The following is a 17,871-nucleotide window of genomic DNA, read 5'->3' as shown; positions in this document are numbered from 1 at the left end:
GGAAAAGGAAAAATAAATCAATGAAAAACCAGCCGAGCAAAACTAAAAAAATAGACGGGGAAGCATCTAGAAGCTTCCCAAAATCAAAATGCAACCACCCTCATGAAAACTTGGGGTCCACTATGTTTTTAGTGATACACGCTAGGTACATCTGACACGATGTGCGATGAGAAGGAAAAAAACGTAAAAGGAGCAAGTCCAGGACGAAGGGGTGTGCGCGAGTTGTAGAAACGATAGGAATTGAAGCTTAGGGATTAGCCAAGGTCAATGACAGTGCACTATACATTGAGCTACATCTCTTCTTTTCGCAACAAGGCCTAAGGCCATATATTAAGAATTAGAGGACCTTACAAACACACCCATACTGAAAAGGTAAAATTACAATCAAAGTCTTAGGGGTGCCAAGTTCTTCTTACTCATGGCGGCACACCATGAGCGAAGCTCAGTGCCGCCTCTGGGCCTCTGCCTTGAAGAAGCAGCGGCAGAAAAGTCATCAATGCAAACAGGAGACTCTAGTAGCCGTGATTTGGAAAGAAAATCACCTCCTCGGAGAAGAGAACGTCAATAAGGGCATGTAGAAACTCCAAAGTCCATAAAATCTGGCTGAATTGAGACAAATCCACTGGAAACCTAAACCGACTGGATCCTAGAAGACCCGCATGAGACATAAAACCACCCTATGCGCACATTGAGATGTGGTTTAGAGGGCAATTTAAAGTGGCAGATGTACGAAGGTTGTTCTATATGTTTGAAGTGTTCCCAAACCGTCATTCGAGTACCTCGATTCCTCATGACAGTGTGGTTGTCCTACAACTCAAATAAAGTGAAGCTCAAAGCTTCAAGTCACCGGAAAACGACGTCTTTAACCTTTTTGAAGTAGGGGGGGGTCAACCATCTCCTCAATGAATCTCCGAGGAATCAATGGCCTGAGATAGACCATAAAAATCGTCATTAGGTCCACTAATCACATTGTCATCACACCAAAAATATTATTTAAAGATAAATACACTTTCACTTGCGTGATCTCCTTTCACTTCTATATTGTTATTATTTCAAAAAAAAACTACCCAACTTTATTAAATTGAAATAACATTTATAAACAATGGGATAATATCCCCGGCTATCCAACCCAACTCTACCACTAATGAATCTAGCTAACCTAGCTAGCTCATGCGCCACCTTATTTGCCTCCCTATTACAATGCTCACAATTGTACGAGAGAAATCGCAGGCAATATGATAACAATCGTCGAAAATTGAAGCGCTTCCTCCCGAGGACCGGCTGACAATGTTCATCGTATTAGTGATCTCCAAATTGTCACAGTTGATAAGAAGGCAATTGTAGCCTAATGTTGTCACTTGGTGGTCTTGATATGATAGTGCCTCATCCTATAGGACATGCTTAGACCACGTGAATCTTTTTTTTTTGCAGACAACACACATGCTTAGATCATATGATTTATAGGATTTTTTTTATCTCACATGTTGGCCTAAGGGGTTCACTATCTTCAATGAGGTCAATCATTTTGTTTAAATGGTGGTGGTAGATCAAAATTTACGTTGATTGCATCACATCGTGATGTATTTTGGTTAGGCCAACCTCTAGTACAAATTGTATGCTGGCCATCAGCATGTTTTAGCCTTTTTTTTAAAAATTTCATTGGGGGGGGGGGGGGGGGGTTCCCTACCTAAATTATATTCATTTTGCCTATAAGGCTTTGCAACCTTTTTTGCAAGATAGGTTCAAGTGAACCAGAGGTACAGAGGGCACAGGGGGAAGAGATAAAGAAAAAGACACACACTAACAACACACTTAGCAGGTGAGAACAAAGAGGGTCAACGAAACACAACAAAGAGCACCACCGGCATAATCGAACGGCATCGGCCAGCCAAGACCAACCCACGGCACTGCACCGTCGACGCAATCGAAAGGCTCCACGTAACCGAGACTGCACAACGCCACGACACCACCTATGTCATGGGACACATTCGAAGGGTCACGCGAGGCTGAGATGACGCCATGGCACCTGTGTGCCACCGGTATAGTCGAGGGGCGTCGCCTAGCAGACCAAACCACGACACTGCATCGTCGACGCAATCGAAAGGCACCATGCATCCGAGACTACACAACGCCGCGACACCACCTGTGTCGAGGGTACATTCGAAAGGGCACGCGGGGCCGAGATGACGCGCACAACACATGTGTGCCACCAACGTAGCCGCGGGGCACCGCCTAGCAGAGACACACCAAGAAGCACTCGAGTACGAACACCGTCAAAGAAAAGCACAAAACCACCATCGATCCCGAGCCGGCCGCACCACCACCAACACAGCCACACTCCACCGCCGCCCACGCGAGTCATCGGTTACCACTAATAGTCATGGTCTCCAAGACGACGCCTCCAAAGAGGTAGCGACGCCCCTGACGCCGTTGTCGCCCGATCTAGCAAAACTAGATCTTGGGCTTACGCCCGGAGAAATCGGACTCGAGGGATTTTGAGTGAACTGAACTCCTCAGCAACGCCCCAAGGAGGAGAACGACGCCAAAGTGGCGCCGCCGTTACTGGCATCAACAGAAGTTTTTGCAAGGTTTTCACCCGAGCCAGACACTTTGCCATCACCTCAAAATCCAAGACCTGGCACACCTCCGACAGCAGCAGCCGGCCCCGAGAGGGGAGAGGAGCACCCCCACTGCACCATGAGAAGATGACGCAAAGCACCGTCGTCATGGATCCTGGGGCTCCCTCCACCTCCTCCTCCCCCGCACAAGTTGGACCGGCCCGAAAGCCGGCAGCTAGTGCCACCAGCGCACAAGCACGGAGAGGCGGGAGAGGGTGCAGGAGAAGACGTTGCCGCCCGTGCAGATCTAGGGCGACAGAGCACCAGGAGCTGCATCGGCCGCGTACTGCGCGCCAACCCAGCCAAACGGCCGCGCCCAAGCCCCCACACCAGCGGCACCCGCCACGGGACGCCGCTGCCGAGTCAGCGAGCAGTCCGCACTCTCGTGCCCGAGGCACCCCGCCCCCAAGTCTCCGCCCAGCGCCACCCACTCGCAGCTCTGCGCCTGCACGCGTAGCTCCACGCCGCCGCCGAGGAAGCTCGAAGCTGCCGGATCCAGGCACCAGCCCTTAGATCGGCGCGCCGGCCAACAAGAGAGACCCCCGCCCATGCCCGAGAGCCGCCCGCAGACGCAAAAGGGCCCCTGTCACTGTCGCCAGCCGTGCGGCTTTGCCTCACGACGTCCTTTGGCAGCGGTGGAGGGAAGGGGTGGATGGCAGCCGCCGACGGCGGCTAGGGTTGGGGTGGCCGCCCGAGTCGCCCGCGCGAGGGGGCGAAGCGGGGGGGGGGGAGGGGCGGCAGTCGTGTCCTATGTGAAGCATAGCCACCGTTTTAGCCTTTTAGATATATTAGATAAGTTGTTAGGGTGTGTTTGGTTTCAGTCATCAACTGGAATGACATGGGTCGGACTCGTTCCAAGGACTAGTTCATGTGTTTGGTACGTAACTGGAACAGGAACCAACTCATTCCCACCGAGGGAATATTCGGACCATATCCGAAATGCGCCGATACCTCCAAATCGAAGGAATCACAAGAAACGGTCTAGGTCTCGATCTAACCCCTTACTTCCGAGAAATCCTATCGCCTCTCCTTGCGCCGCCTCTCTCTCGATATGAAGAGGAGCTGGTGCGGCGGCCGGATGACTGGAGGGCGATGGCCTGACCTGCGGGGGCGTTCCTAGGACTCGTTCTTGCGACGGCCGCGGCCTAATCTGCTTGTGCGCGGCGGCTTGATCTTCGGGAGGGCACTACAGGAGGGCAGCGCCGGCGGCCTAATCTGTTGGTACCTGCTGCCTGGTCTGCTAGGGGGCTACGGCGACCAGACCAGCTGTGGTTGCATCTTCCATGTGAATTGCTTCTTCTTAGTTAGCGAGATCGTAGCTTTCATGTATTCTTGGTTCTTCTGTGTATATTGCTTCTTTTTCTTTGTAGCCGTAAGATATGTTTGATATCGTGTATCTCCCATGCTTGTGTGTGCATATTATCAAAATGAACTAAATTCGTTTTATTCTGTCTCGCCAACCAAACGCTCAAACGTAACTATTCCATTCCGTCTATTGTCTCAACTGTTAAAAAATAATTCTGTAATTAGGGAAAAATCTCCCCCTAATGCCAGAAAATGTTCCTTATTAAATATGCAATCAATTTCCAGGCATTCTTTCTGGTACTTGAAATCTCCCCCTAATGCCGGAAAATGTTCCTCCTAGACCGAGCAACGCCGTGATTTCTTATCTGTCTGAGGCTACTGCTGAAATGGAGAACACGTTGATTAAGTACACCGCAAACAACGTGTTTGGCGACTTCGACTGGTCCCTCAATCTCCTAGTGATCTACTTAATTATGTCCATTTGTGATGATTGTAATAAGAACATAAGTTTGTTGTTGTCTTTATATTGTATTGTATCAGCACATTTGATATAATAAAGATTGTATTCTATACATTACTATGAGGTTTTCTTATTGAAAATTCTTTGCTTTATATAGTTTTCTACGGGGACAATCCGATGGAAGAGGAATTATGCCTTGTGGACAGTGGTGCCACAAACTCCATACTGAGGGAGATGAAATATTTCCAAACTCTAAAAAAGACGAATGGAGATATTCTAACTATCGCTGGACGCGATACTGTGATTGTTGGTACTGGACGTGCCATATTCACCCTCCCAAGTGGTACATATGTGACAATTGAGGATGATTTACTGTATCCCGATTCTGCACGTACCCTGATCAGTTATCGAGATATCCGTAAAAATGGTTTTCATATTGAAACCCATGAAGACAACAAAGAGGAGTATCTACTCTTTACTAAACATGACGGATATAGCAAAAAGGTACATGAGAAAACTCCTTCTCTGTCGTCTGGTTTGTACTATACGTACATCAAACCCGTGGAATATGTTGCATACAAAGTAATTTTTTTCAGAATGTTAACGCATTCCAAACCTGGCATGATCGCCTAGGCCATCCTGGAATAGGGATGATGAGAAAAATTACTAGCAATTCCATTGGTCATAATTTGCTTGAGTCAAAATTTTCTCAATCTTCTGATTTTGTGTGCACATCTTGTGACACGGGAAAGCTAATTTTGAGGCCCTCACACCTCAAAATACAAGCTGAACCACTTCAGTTCCTTGAACGTATTCAAGGAGACATTTGTGGTCCTATTCAACCATTATCTGGACCTTTCCGGTATTTCATGGTTCTGATTGACGCATCTACACGATGGTCACATGTGTGTCTTCTATTCACACGAAACCATGCATTTGCCAAGATAATGAGGCAAGTCATTAAGTTGCAAGCCCATTATCCTAAAAGTCGAATTAAGTCAATTCGAATGGACAATGCTGCAGAATTCTACTCACGTGCTTTCAATGATTATTGCATGGCTTTGGGGATTGAAGTTCAGCACTCTGTTCCATATGTCCATACACAAAATGGTTTGGCTGAAGCATTGATTAAGAGGATCAAACTCATTGCAAGACCTTTGTTGACGAATTGCAACTTGCCAACCTCTTGTTGGGGTCACGCTGTTTTACACGCTGCTGACTTGATACAATTGAGGCCAACTGCATATCACAGTTCTTCCCCTCTGGAATTGGTACGTGGAAATTCTCCAAGCATTTCCCATCTGCGTAAGTTCGGATGTGCTGCATACATCCCAATCTCACCACCACAGCGGACATCTATGGGCCCACACAGGAAGTTGGGGATCTATGTGGGGTACAAATCGTTGTCGATTATTAAGTACCTGGAACCCCTGACTGGGGATCTATTCACAGCCCGTCACGCTGATTGCATATTTAATTAGGAACATTTTCCGGCATTAGGGGAGATTTCAAGTACCAGAAAGAATGCCCGGAAATTTATTGGAATGCTCATTCCATTTCATCCTCTGATCCACGTACCTATGAGACCGAACTTCAAGTTCGAAAGATCATTAATTTGCAACATCTTGCAAATAATCTGCCAGATTCATTTACTGATTTGAAAGGTGTTACAAAATCCTTAAACCCGGCCAGAAACGCGCCAGAAAGAGTGGAGGTACCAATAAAAACCACTCAACTCCCTATTCCTAAAAAGAGGGGGAGTAGTACGACCTCTGACCCGGAGCATGCTTCTAGCAAGCAGCAAAGGAAATCGAGGAGAAAAACCTCGGAGTCAGTAAATGCAGGTCAACTCAACCTTGACAAACACCTGATGGGTAGTATACACCCAGTGGAATGGCAACCTCCACAACTCAGTTCCAGTGTGCACAAACTGACTGGGACATCGAAACACCCAGACTTGATCATATTGGGAAATCACGAAGAGTCACTAGGGGTGCAGGAAATTTCCATCAACTATGTTGATTCTGGAGAATCATTTGACCGTAAGACTACGATTGTCGACATATATTTTGCTGAAAAGATTGCAGATACCCTTCTCACTGATCATGATCCAAGGTCTATCGTTGAGTGCCAAAAGTGCTCCGACTGGTCTAAATGGAAGGATGCAATCCAAGCAGAAATTGCCTCGCTTAACAAAAGAACAGTATTCACTGAAGCAATACCTACACCTCCCAGTGTTTTCCCTGTGAGATTCAAATGGGTTTTTTCTCCGGAAACAGAATGAGAACAATGAGGTGGTGAGATATAAAGCAAGGCTCGTAGCACAAGGTTCACGCAGAAACCTGGCATTGATTTCACTCAAACATATTCTCCAGTAATGAGTGCAACCACTTTCCAATATCTTATATCTTTGGCAGTGCAAAATCGTCTATCTATGCAGTTGATGGACGTCGTGACCGCATATCTTTACGGGTCACTAGATTCGAACATATATATGAAGGTTCCTGATGAAATCTCTGTCCCAAATAAAAATGCAAAACGCAACATGTATTGTGTAAAGCTGAATAAGTCACTATATGGCTTAAGGCAGTCGGGACGGATGTGGTACAACCGACTCAGTGAGTTCCTTCTTCGGAAAGGTTACTCCAATAGTGCTGACAGCCCATGTGTTTTCACTAAGAAGTCCTCTACAGGATTTTGCATCATTTCTGTGTATGTTGATGATCTCAACATCATCAGCAGCACACCAGACATTGATGAAGCACGCAATCATCTAAAGATGGAATTTGAGATGAAGGATTTGGGTAAAACCAAATTTTGCTTAGGTATTCAACTTGAGCATCTTCCCTCAGGAATCATGATACACCAATCTGCCTATATCCAGAAAATATTGGAGAAATTCAATATGGACAAATCCTATCCATCTAAAACTCCCATGGTGGTTCGATCTCTAGACGTAGAGAAAGACCTGTTCAGACCAAAGGATGATGGAGAAGAGGTGTTGGGACCTGAAGTTCCATACCTTAGTGCTATTGGAGCGCTCATGTATCTTGCAAATTGCACAAGACCTGATATTGCATTTGCAGTGAATCTACTTGCTAGACATAGCGCAGCTCCCACCAAACGTCATTGGTCTTGGCCTATTTTTCCAGTTCCTGAAAAATCAGGACTCTGATGTGAAGATGCCGGCTATTTGTCTGATCCCCATAATGCCAGATCTCAGACCGGCTTCGTGTTCCTACATGGTGGCACTGCTATATCATGGAAGTTTTCGAAACAGACTCTAGTGGCAACATCTACCAATCATTCTGAAATAATTTCATTATTTGAAGCAACATACGAATGTGTATGGCTTCACAGAATGATAAACCACATACAACAGTCATGTGGAATGGGTTCGATAAAATCACCTACCATTATCTATGAAGATAATGCGGCCTGTGTTGCGCAGATGCAAACAGGATACATCAAGAGTAATATCACCAAGCATATTTCTCCTAAATGGTTTTTCCTTCATAATCTTCAGAAAAGCAGGGAAATAAGCATTCTGCAAGTCAAATCATGCGACAACCTTGCTGATTTATTTACCAAGTCTCCGCCAAATTCTACATTCCAGAAATTGGTATGCGAAGACTTAGGGACTTGCAAGTGTCAGGAGAGTCTCTTCTTGAGATATCCTCATTTTAATGACATCACATTATGCTATCTTTCTTTGTGAGTATATGTTTCAGGATCTTATCAAAGATTCTATAAAGAACTTTTGAAGGAGAAATGATCAACATGATCAAGCGTAGATTAGGAGGAGTGTTAAAAAATAATTCTATAATTAGGGGAAAATCTCCCCTTGCCCAAACTATCGTTGCGGTTTGTCCCGCAACCGACGCCTCCCTTCGATCTCCTGGAACTGACGCCTCCTTAAGAGATCGTCGTGTCTCTCCGGGTCGTATAAAAGGGGGCCTGTAACCATCGATCAAGGATTCGATCATTTTGATTCAAAACATCAACCAAACATAAAAACGAAACCGACCCATTCTAGTGGAATGGAATGTCATGGAACTGTTACATTCCATTCCACTTCGTTCTGCAACCAAACACATCATTAGAGATCTGGCAAAAATTGCAGAATCTGTCCTTTTTCCTACCACCAAAGGGCATGGAGTGTGTGACCGTCGGGCACCTTGGCAGTAGGGTTACACATGCTACCGCCATCCCCTGTGACTAAACCCGGGCAAATGTTGGGCCAGGCCGGGTTTCAAGACGGGCTTGTAAAAGCCCAACCTTCATTTCTCAAGCCCGAGCCCGGCTCGAAGCCCAAAATACTCCATGTTTTCAAGACTGAGCTCGACCCAAAATCAAGGCTGAAGCAAACCCAACCCGAAGCCCAAATACAGAAAAATTGAAGCCCGAGCCCGGCCTAAACTATCTTTCAAGCTGCACCCAACCCAGTCCAGGTTTTTCGGGCCGGGCTGCCCATGCCCGGGTTTACCTGTGACAGTAGAAAGGTGTTGCGCCGAAGTGGTCAAATTCCTTACCACCAAAAGGGTCAAATCCCAAAAATTTTGCAAACTAGGGTTAGATCTCGAACAACTAAATCAAAAGGGTCAGGACAAGAAATTTAGACCAACAGGCTCCAGCACAGTCAGGATCCTAGACAAAGCCCCATAAGCCTATCCGACGAAAACAAAACCCATAGGCCTTGCTTGGTTCCAGGGGAACTAATTCCCTACTGAAACCAATCAACTGGTGAATGTGTCCCTCCACTTGTCACCCAATCGGTAGGGGATGAATCCCTTCATTCCACTTGCAATAAGTTAATTTGGAATGAAAAAAAAACACATATAGTAATTGTTCTTCACACAACAGCAACAATTCTCAATTTTGTGCAGAGGGGAACATACATAACAAATTGGTATGGTATATTCATATAAGATATTGGATTCTTACCAATACTGGATCTAAGAGCATAGGATGGAAAGCCAATTTATGTACAGCCATGCTTACAAATGTCAAAATAAGATGATTACAATAAATGAACCAAGAGCTTCTATCAAGGCAACTGCTAGGCGCCCGTGCGCCAGCCGAAAATTCGAAAATTCGGCCGGTCACCCTGCAGCCGTGCGATTGGAGCGCTCTGCACTGCTGGATGTGTCCCTGCTCCCTTCGCGCGGCCGTGCGTGCTCAAGCAGCACCCCCACCCTCGCCCCCATCTCACCCCACGACGCCGTCCAACACCCCCGTAGTAGTAACATCGCCACCGTCGCCGTGGCCATGGGGTCGTCCAGCTCCTCCACAGGGGTGCCGCCATGGCTGCGAGGGCACCACCATGGCCTTATTCGTCGAACTCCGTCACTAGAGCACTGCCATGCAGGTTGTAGCTCCCGCCGGACGTAGCACCTCGCCATGGACGCGTGACCTGGAAGCACCGTCGGCTTGCCGCTGCTCGCCGGTTGCGACACCGGCTCCCAGGTCCACCCCTCCTATGCAGCAAACTTCCGGACACAGCAAAAAAGAGCGCCAGTTCCAGCATCCGTCACAGCTCCATTGATGCACAGAAAAAATGCAGTGTGCATCAACGGCTCGTCGCTATAGCTCTTTCTCACTGGTCTCTGGTTGGATCTCCTCAAGTATATGGTTGAAGCTTTTGTGTCAACGATTCCAGCTTTTCTCATTCCACACTCGCCGGTTGAAGCTTTTTGAATCACCGGCCGAAGCTTTTTACTAACGGGTCAAAACTTTTTTTATGACTGGTTGCAGCTTTCGGCAACACCGGTTGTAGCTTTTGACGTTGATGGTTGTAGCTTTGTAGATTGCAAGCGTCTCCAACTCCTGTAGCATCTGGCCATAGCAGCACAGCTGCAACGGAGCGGGGAGAAGAGGTGGGCAATGGCTCTGCTACCAGGATAGGGAGGAGCTTGGACAGGAGCCGCAGTATTGGAGAAGCTCTCTCCGTGTAAACTGTAAAGATGGGGGAAGGGAAAGCAACGAAGACGGAGGTGGAAGACGAAGGGTGGACGATGGGAGGAGAAAAGGGTACAGATAAGGGTGGACCCGCGGGAACACGTGTTGCAAGCGGTTTGGTTGTTTCCCACATGACGAGACGTCCGGCCCAAACTCGGCCGGCTGGCCGGCTGGAAGCGTTTTCCTTCTATTAATGTGGTGCTGTCTTGTAGCCTCTTGGTACAGTTGTCGCCGACTTGTATCTGGTAATTGGAACAACATGTTGGTCAAACCTAGATCAATGGAAATACATAAAGCAGAGCTTATATCCTAGTACCATAATTGCAGAGTCTCTTATCAAGATGAGCATATTTGGTTAATGTTGAAAGCCAACAGAGATGCAGCAAATGGCACATCCAGATACTATATGCAAAAAAAAACCAAGCAACCAAGAGGAGAATCCCTCAGGAACCTGTTTAAAATTACACACACAGCTGAAAAAACAAAGTGCGGCTGGGGATTCCAGCCCAGACCAAACTACAAAGGTTCTGGGCAAAGGAGGACACTTGCAGAACATCCTATGGTCTAAGAATCTTAACCAGGCTGAAGAAACTTCATAACAATAAAAAAGTAGAAGAGCTAAGCTGTCTTAAGCCTCAGAAAGCCGCAAAAATATCATCATTTCGAATCTGACGGTAATTCCAACGTAAAGCTAATCATCATAGGCTCCATTTGCGTTCTAGATAGAAAACAGGGCCCTAAACATCCTTGGGCCAAAAACTCAAATAAACAGGGTGTATCATCAGAATAAAATGCCTTCTCATTCACAGGAAAATAAGCACTGTGTCAGAAGGTGTCCTAAGATTGTTTGAAGGTTTCATCCTCTGATACCGACCAGATCAATAAAAACTAGACCAAATGAAAAAAAATATGTGGTGGATTCAGATGCAAGAATGACATCACATGGGCGGCTAAAGCCGCCCTCGGAACAAGTGTTGGATTATGCATCAATACCTCCTGATGATCCAAACAGATTTTGCAGACTGGAAGGTAAGAACAAGCAAATGGTCAATAACTGACAAGAGTAGAAACACCCAGAGTTGCTCAGTGGTGGCAATATTTAATTGGTTCGATTCTGCCGGCGATGTCGTCAATGCTTTCAGAAGAGGGAGCTTGTTATCCTCATCGCAACTACGTGCTCCAGAACAAACAAACAAAATCAAAAAACAGAAATGAATGAGACGGATTAGGTGAAAATAACAATGAACGGCATATTAAAAATAAGAACAAATTAAGAATCCAAAGAAACAAGTATGGTTTGTTAGTGCTCAGATTCTATGGGTGTATAGGAGTCATTCACAGGGAACTCCCATCAGTACGAGGAATGTTTTATAATCACTGCACCATGAAAGGTTTAAAATGCTTGAAAAAAGACTAAACTGGAATTTGGGGGCGAGCGTAACCCAAGATCCATCAGACGGATTTGTGCTCTAAGCGCCACCTGAATACCTCTCGGGAGCTTTGTAAAGTCAGATCAACCAAGAGAACGGCAGTCGGACAATGGGACAAAGCTCCCCGAATCAAATAAACAGAACATGAACACATGAACAAACAGAAGTACAGAAAATTGATCAATTTGTCTGTGTGGCAAGTTACTAATGAAGCACCTCCAGTAGTAACGAGGCGCTATCAGCGAAACTCCCAGACATCAGTTTTGGCCTCCCATGAATCAGAAGAACAGCTAAGCAAGTTAATCCGGGATTATGAAGGCCACGGACAAAAATGAAAAACAGAAGCCATACAATCATAGAAAAACAAAGATAATATTCAAAATGTTCAAGAACCAATCCAACACCCAGCAAAAGATGTGGAGGGTGAGACACGGTGGAGGCTCTAGATCAGTGTATGCCCGCAACGGAACCACCATGAAACACAAAATCCACCAGGTTCTCTTGAAGGCGACCATCTGTTGACAAGTCTTATGAAACAAAACGAAGAGGAAAATACAAACGCAAACTAATGTAGAAAAGAAGAATGAATTGCCACAACAGTGCACTAGTGAAAGAAAGAGGCGACATAAATTATCTACGCCAAATATTCTAATCATCTGTAGAATGCTATTTCATGGAGAAGAAAACCTCCCTAGATAACAAAAGGAAAACATAACAGAAGAGCCAAATCAACTCCTAGGGAAAAAACAAGTCTCAAATAGACGAATCCCTCAGATCTCATAGCTATTGGCCATCACAGATGACACAATCAATAACTAGTTTTAACCACAAACTACAAATCAGTAGAAATAAAGACTACAATGGATTGGAGCAAAAACTAATTCAAGCCATAATCTTTGGTACTAAATGTTGTTCTTCATCTGGACAATGCTGCTCAAGCTAGATACCACAAACAAAGCTACTCAAACAGGTCAATAGTAAACCCCGCTTTTTTATATTTCTTCGAGCAGTTTCTATTTGTGTTTTCAGATTTTTATTCCATCAGTTTTTTTGAAGGCAAAAAGGACTGCAACTCTGAACTGACTATCATCACACATTGAACATGACTGAATCTGGTGTCGTTATTTAACTCCCATCTCATAGGACCAAGAGACAAAGCCTCTTCCGCAAATCAGAGGTACTTGTGAGAGGATAGTTAAACTCGGCAAAAATAAATACACAAACATTTCATTTACCAATTAAAAAAAGCAGAAAACAACATGAAAACAGGAAGAAAAGTTTCATGATCATCAAAAACCTCAGACTTGCCCATGAATGTCATATGGATACAGCGCCTCCAGGTAGGTTCATCCTGTAAACAGGATCCTGGAGCCATCTGCACCTCCAAATGTTGGGTGTGGCATCATTGGCAATTCAGATGGTGTTTCAGAAGAATTTACATGCTGAGAAGAATTTACATGCTGACAGAGAATTTATGGAAGAGACCAAGGTAATCAATCATAAATCTTCAGATATCTACCATTGGAGAACACAGCTTTTCTAAGTGCAAAATGGCTCAGATCTTATATAACAAAATTTTCAGTCATGAATTCTCAGAAGCAGAACTGGCATGTTTGCTGAAAGTGTTAATCATCACGGCCATGGCAGAACCAGAACACACAAATCTAAGAGAAGAAGATTTGATTGGCTCATATTAAGAAATTCAACCATGTTTTCCCTTGTACTTCATGGATTAATCAGAAGCGCGGGTAAGATTCAAATCACTGCCATCAATCAAATTTAATACACAAGTAATGAAGAAATTGTGCAGAAAATAGACTAGAAAAAGTGGTTCCAAGCAGGTGTGGCATCAGATAATAAGAGGAGTTTTGTAAACATATCAAAGATTCAGTGTTTAGCATACAATATTTCACCTCATTTGTCACCCTAAGCCACAAGAAGATTGATAAAATTTGAAATAGCAGAGACAAATAGAGAGATAAAATGAATGGCAACAGATAACAAGTGGAGATTCATTAAACCACATGGAATTTTCCATTGACTGTAGGATATGCAAGCAGGAAGAATCAAAAGCATTCAAAGCTTAGTTGAAACGGAGAATCTCGGTTAGACCATTTGAATCAGAGCAATGGCATATGCTGCAAAACGATTGGTAAGTAAACCATCCCACTATCCTCACCCGATCTGTCACAAAGACTGGAGTCAAGTAATAAACTGAACCCCATCTGTCTATGAGGAAGAATTCGAGCTAAGGCACAAATTTAAGAATGATCTTTGTTTTCTCTCTGATGCTATCCACAAGGGTAAAAGCACAGATGATGCAGACATATCAACATGGCATCAGTTCAGACCGCCCGTCTGCTTGTACTCTCTTCATCGAGAAAGGTTTCAGGCCAGGTCACTAGAAAACAATAACACAATATGAAATGACAGTAAACACAAGATAATTTTTAAACAAAGCACAATCAAAAGAGATAAAAATCCTCACTTCCATTCCATTTACAAATCAGGACAAAAAAACAATACAAACAGAGCAACAGGGGTTGAGATTGTTGAGCAAGATGGATCAGATTTCTGGCTTGGAATCCTCTGATAAAGGATTACAGTTGCGCACAGTATAATCAATGTCGATCATTTGGGGAAAGGATCCTCACTTCCATTCAACTTCAAAAAAATGAAACAAAGCCCAATCAGAAAGTTAAAATAGAACAAAACAAAAGAAGGTGCATCAGATCTCTGGTTTGGAATCCTGTTATAACGGATTACATTTGTGCACAGTATAGTTAGAAAGGACGCTAAAGTCCATTCAGTTTTCTTAGTAAAATAAAAACAAAATTGAAAAAACAAGGTGGCAGAGATAACAAAGATGGATCAGATTTCTGGCTTGGAATCCTCTGGTAAAGGATTACAGTTGCGCACAGTATAATCATAGTCGATCATTTGGGGAAAGGATCCTCACTTCCATTCAATTTACCAATCAAATGAGAAAGTAAAGGTCAAGTATAAGAGAGAAAAGGGAGATAGAACTGTCATGCCAGATGGATCAGATTTCTGGCTTCGAATCCTCTGATAAAGGATTGCAGTTGCGCGCAGTATAATCATAGTCCATCATTTGGGGAAAGGATCCTCACTTCCATTCAATTTACAAATCAAATAAGAAACACAAAGGTCAAGTATAAGAGAGAAAAAAGTGGATAGAAGCTGTCGGGCGTGATGGATCAGATTTCTGGCTTGGAATCCTCTGATAAAGGATTACATTTGCGCACAGTATAATCATAGTCGATCAGCTGGGGAAAGGATCCTCACTTCCATCTAAATCAAGAACCCAGTCTCAAAAACCAAGAGAGAAAGTAAGGACCATGTAATCATATTGATGATGTCCATCAGATCTCCTAGCTAATATGGCCCTAAAACAATTTTAAAAAAATTCTTGGCTAACAGGTCCAATTGATTATGTCCATCAGATCTCCTAGCTAATATGGCCCTAGGACTATTTTAAAAAATCTTTGGCTGACGAGAAGACAGTACAGTGCAACCTCTGCTAACAGAAACAAAACTTAGAGCAGTCAAACTGGAACAAATCAAACTCATCAGACACATAATTTATACTATAAATAGCGGAACAAATGAGGTTGAGCAAAGATGAAATGGGCTACGAGGCTCTAATGGTCGGCATCCCTCGGATCTCATAGCTATGGCCATCACGGATGAACTTTAAAGTAAACTAGTTTTAGCCACAAGCCACATGTCCAAAGAAATATACTAAAATGGCTTGAAGCTAAAACTAACCAACCATTCATCTTCGGTACTGAAATATTTTCTTCATTGGGACACTGACTGCTACTTGAGCTAGATACAACATATAAAGGTACTCGGCAGGACAAACCAAAGGAGAAGAAAGTATTATGTACTCATATTGACGGTGTCCCTCAGATCTCATAGCTAATATGGCCATCATCGACGACCCTAAACAGGTTTTAGCCCCAAGCCATAAGCTCACCAAAAACGGCGAGACATGATGGCTTGAGGCTAAAACCAGTCATCAGTCGTCTTTGGACCTGAATTTCATCTTCACAGGGATGTCAATCGACCACAACAACACTGCATAAACTGAGGGATTCGATGCTAAGTCGAACGCGAGTACGCACAGGAAAAACAACAGCCGAAAACATGCGTTCAAGGTAAAGATCTACCGGGGTTGAGCCGAATGAGATCGATACAGATCTGTGGGAGCTCGGCTCCCGTTTCACCGATCTTACTTGAACGAAGAAAGTTGCACCGCTGCGGCAGCCGCTGCAGGTCAGGCGGCCGCTGCCAGGCTACCCCGACCCAGGTCCGGGTATCCGGTGGACGACGGCGGCGGAGACGTGGCCGCAGCTCGTCCCTGGTAACCAGAGCACGAGCGAAACTGGGCGAGAGGAGGCGGCGGCGTGGCGAGGCGAGGCGAGGCGGGCGAAGGTGCGTGGCGGCGGCAGTCGGGGGGCGCAAGGAGCAGGTGGGAGGTGAGGCCGGCCTGATTAGGGTTCCGCTCCCTTCCTTTTGTAGCCGGCTCGACGTGAACCCTGGGCATAAGGCCTGCACGGTAATGTTGTGAGGCCCGGCCCGTTAAAAGCGGCACGTTATTTGCGTGGCATCCACGGCCCACGGGAGCCCTGTAGTATATGTCGTGGGGCATAAGGCCTCCCCCTAAAAAAAATCACACGGAAAAGCTATTTTTCTGCGGATTGGCAGTTAGCGATAGGCACCTACGATCCCGTTTCCCGCGCGCGATCCCTTTTTCCCCGTTCGCTGATCCATTTTTTCCCGCGAGATTCACTGTTGCGTGGAAAAAAAATGCTGCAGCAGGGTTTCGAACTCTGGTCTTCTACTATCTACTACTAACTCAAACATCTACTACTAACTCAAACAGGTCAACCAACCGGGCTAGCATTAATTCTAGTGCACTTCAACGCAACTGAACATTTTCATCCTTCTTTCTTACGCATTGGGAAAAAGCATTATATCTTCTGATTTTTCATTTTTCACTAGTGTGTCATGTACTGACTATAATGGGAGAGGCATACATGTTTACATCAATTTTAAATACATTTAAAAAAGTGTTTCACGAGCGGATTAAACTAATGATTTAAGGACCGCCAATCTGATCAATTACGTATAAACATTGTGGTAGTTCTGACCGGGGAAAAAGTTGTTGACAACACTCCCTGGATTTATTTTTTTGTAAATAACATGATAATTTACGAAAGGTGGACCAGATAACTTACGCACCCAGGGCCTGGTAACTTTTGATTGAGGTATTCTTTTTGTCGAAACATACCCCGTTAACTTCTATGTAAATAGCATGGTAATTCACACACCACCGACTTGGTAACTTGCACAAAAACACCGTGATAACTCCTGTCTGAAAAAAAATTATAAACATACTCCCAGTAAAATTTTGTGTAAATGTCATAGCATGCCACGCCGCCCCGCAAGTCGCGAAACTGTTAAGTACCATATATTATGTTTTTCGACAGTCCCTGTCGACTCGACATATGTCAGGTGAGATGCTCACGGTTGCGATGGAGCTCCCAATTGCTCGCCCCCCCCCCCCCCCCCCGGGGGGGGGAGACTTGCTATTCAACTATGCATGCATCACCATCACCGCTCGTGCACCCCGACCACTTCTGTGATAAGTAGTATGACAACAGACACATCACATATTCGGTAACTTAGATATAAACACCACGCAACTTTAACCAAAGAAAAAGGTTGTTATAAACAAAGTAACTTTAACACACGGGAGGTTAAATAGTTCCCCGAGTAACTCTATAAACTCTATATGTAAATAGCATGATAATTTACGCACCGTAAACATGATAACTAACATACAAATATCGTGATAACTTTGACCCCGAGAAAAAAGTTGTCGAAAACACCCCCCCCGTTTAATTTTTTATGTTAATTGCATGATAATTTAGTCACCACAGTTCCGGTAACTTGCGTTCAAACACAATAATAACTTTGTGTTGGGGAACGTAGCAGAAATTCCAAATTTTCCTACGTGTCACCAAGATCTATCTATGGAGAAACTAGCAACGAGAGAAGGAGAGTGCATCTA

General features: G+C 44.7%; 1 long non-coding RNA gene, 14 other non-coding genes and 1 pseudogene across 15 annotated transcripts; all 16 read right to left on the bottom strand.

Moving 5' to 3' along the window:
* Positions 1 to 9,300: 9,300 nt before the first annotated feature.
* Positions 9,301 to 16,273, bottom strand: LOC123148865 (uncharacterized). The gene is made up of 2 exons (XR_006474213.1): positions 10,658 to 16,273; positions 9,301 to 10,583 (listed from the first exon to the last, which is right to left on the bottom strand). It is a non-coding gene; the product is annotated as an uncharacterized lncRNA (long non-coding RNA).
* On the bottom strand, positions 10,780 to 10,925 carry LOC123155211 (uncharacterized; annotated as a pseudogene).
* LOC123155234 (small nucleolar RNA snoR77Y) lies at positions 10,969 to 11,049 on the bottom strand. Its single transcript, XR_006477290.1, has one exon. It is a non-coding gene; the product is annotated as a small nucleolar RNA snoR77Y (small nucleolar RNA).
* LOC123155217 (small nucleolar RNA snoR31/Z110/Z27) lies at positions 11,116 to 11,212 on the bottom strand. The gene has a single exon (XR_006477280.1). It is a non-coding gene; the product is annotated as a small nucleolar RNA snoR31/Z110/Z27 (small nucleolar RNA).
* LOC123155252 (small nucleolar RNA snoR31) lies at positions 11,256 to 11,348 on the bottom strand. Its single transcript, XR_006477309.1, has one exon. It is a non-coding gene; the product is annotated as a small nucleolar RNA snoR31 (small nucleolar RNA).
* LOC123155104 (small nucleolar RNA R30/Z108) lies at positions 11,421 to 11,516 on the bottom strand. Its single transcript, XR_006477224.1, has one exon. It is a non-coding gene; the product is annotated as a small nucleolar RNA R30/Z108 (small nucleolar RNA).
* Positions 11,644 to 11,728, bottom strand: LOC123155249 (small nucleolar RNA snoR8a). The gene has a single exon (XR_006477306.1). It is a non-coding gene; the product is annotated as a small nucleolar RNA snoR8a (small nucleolar RNA).
* Positions 11,959 to 12,082, bottom strand: LOC123155247 (small nucleolar RNA snoR83). The gene has a single exon (XR_006477303.1). It is a non-coding gene; the product is annotated as a small nucleolar RNA snoR83 (small nucleolar RNA).
* LOC123155136 (small nucleolar RNA Z278) lies at positions 13,067 to 13,181 on the bottom strand. Its single transcript, XR_006477249.1, has one exon. It is a non-coding gene; the product is annotated as a small nucleolar RNA Z278 (small nucleolar RNA).
* Positions 13,320 to 13,415, bottom strand: LOC123155122 (small nucleolar RNA Z223). The gene has a single exon (XR_006477238.1). It is a non-coding gene; the product is annotated as a small nucleolar RNA Z223 (small nucleolar RNA).
* LOC123155254 (small nucleolar RNA U36a) lies at positions 13,456 to 13,540 on the bottom strand. Its single transcript, XR_006477310.1, has one exon. It is a non-coding gene; the product is annotated as a small nucleolar RNA U36a (small nucleolar RNA).
* Positions 13,614 to 13,697, bottom strand: LOC123155141 (small nucleolar RNA R16). The gene has a single exon (XR_006477255.1). It is a non-coding gene; the product is annotated as a small nucleolar RNA R16 (small nucleolar RNA).
* Positions 14,333 to 14,431, bottom strand: LOC123155126 (small nucleolar RNA Z103). Its single transcript, XR_006477243.1, has one exon. It is a non-coding gene; the product is annotated as a small nucleolar RNA Z103 (small nucleolar RNA).
* Positions 14,638 to 14,736, bottom strand: LOC123155127 (small nucleolar RNA Z103). The gene has a single exon (XR_006477244.1). It is a non-coding gene; the product is annotated as a small nucleolar RNA Z103 (small nucleolar RNA).
* Positions 14,810 to 14,908, bottom strand: LOC123155128 (small nucleolar RNA Z103). Its single transcript, XR_006477245.1, has one exon. It is a non-coding gene; the product is annotated as a small nucleolar RNA Z103 (small nucleolar RNA).
* On the bottom strand, positions 14,985 to 15,083 carry LOC123155125 (small nucleolar RNA Z103). Its single transcript, XR_006477241.1, has one exon. It is a non-coding gene; the product is annotated as a small nucleolar RNA Z103 (small nucleolar RNA).
* Positions 16,274 to 17,871: the final 1,598 nt, after the last annotated feature.

The sequence above is a fragment of the Triticum aestivum genome, chromosome 7A (assembly GCF_018294505.1).
Source record: "Triticum aestivum cultivar Chinese Spring chromosome 7A, IWGSC CS RefSeq v2.1, whole genome shotgun sequence".
NCBI classification, from domain to species: domain Eukaryota; kingdom Viridiplantae; phylum Streptophyta; class Magnoliopsida; order Poales; family Poaceae; genus Triticum; species Triticum aestivum.
Note: the sequence above shows the minus strand (reverse complement) of the source record. Positions and strands in the feature narration are given on the sequence as shown.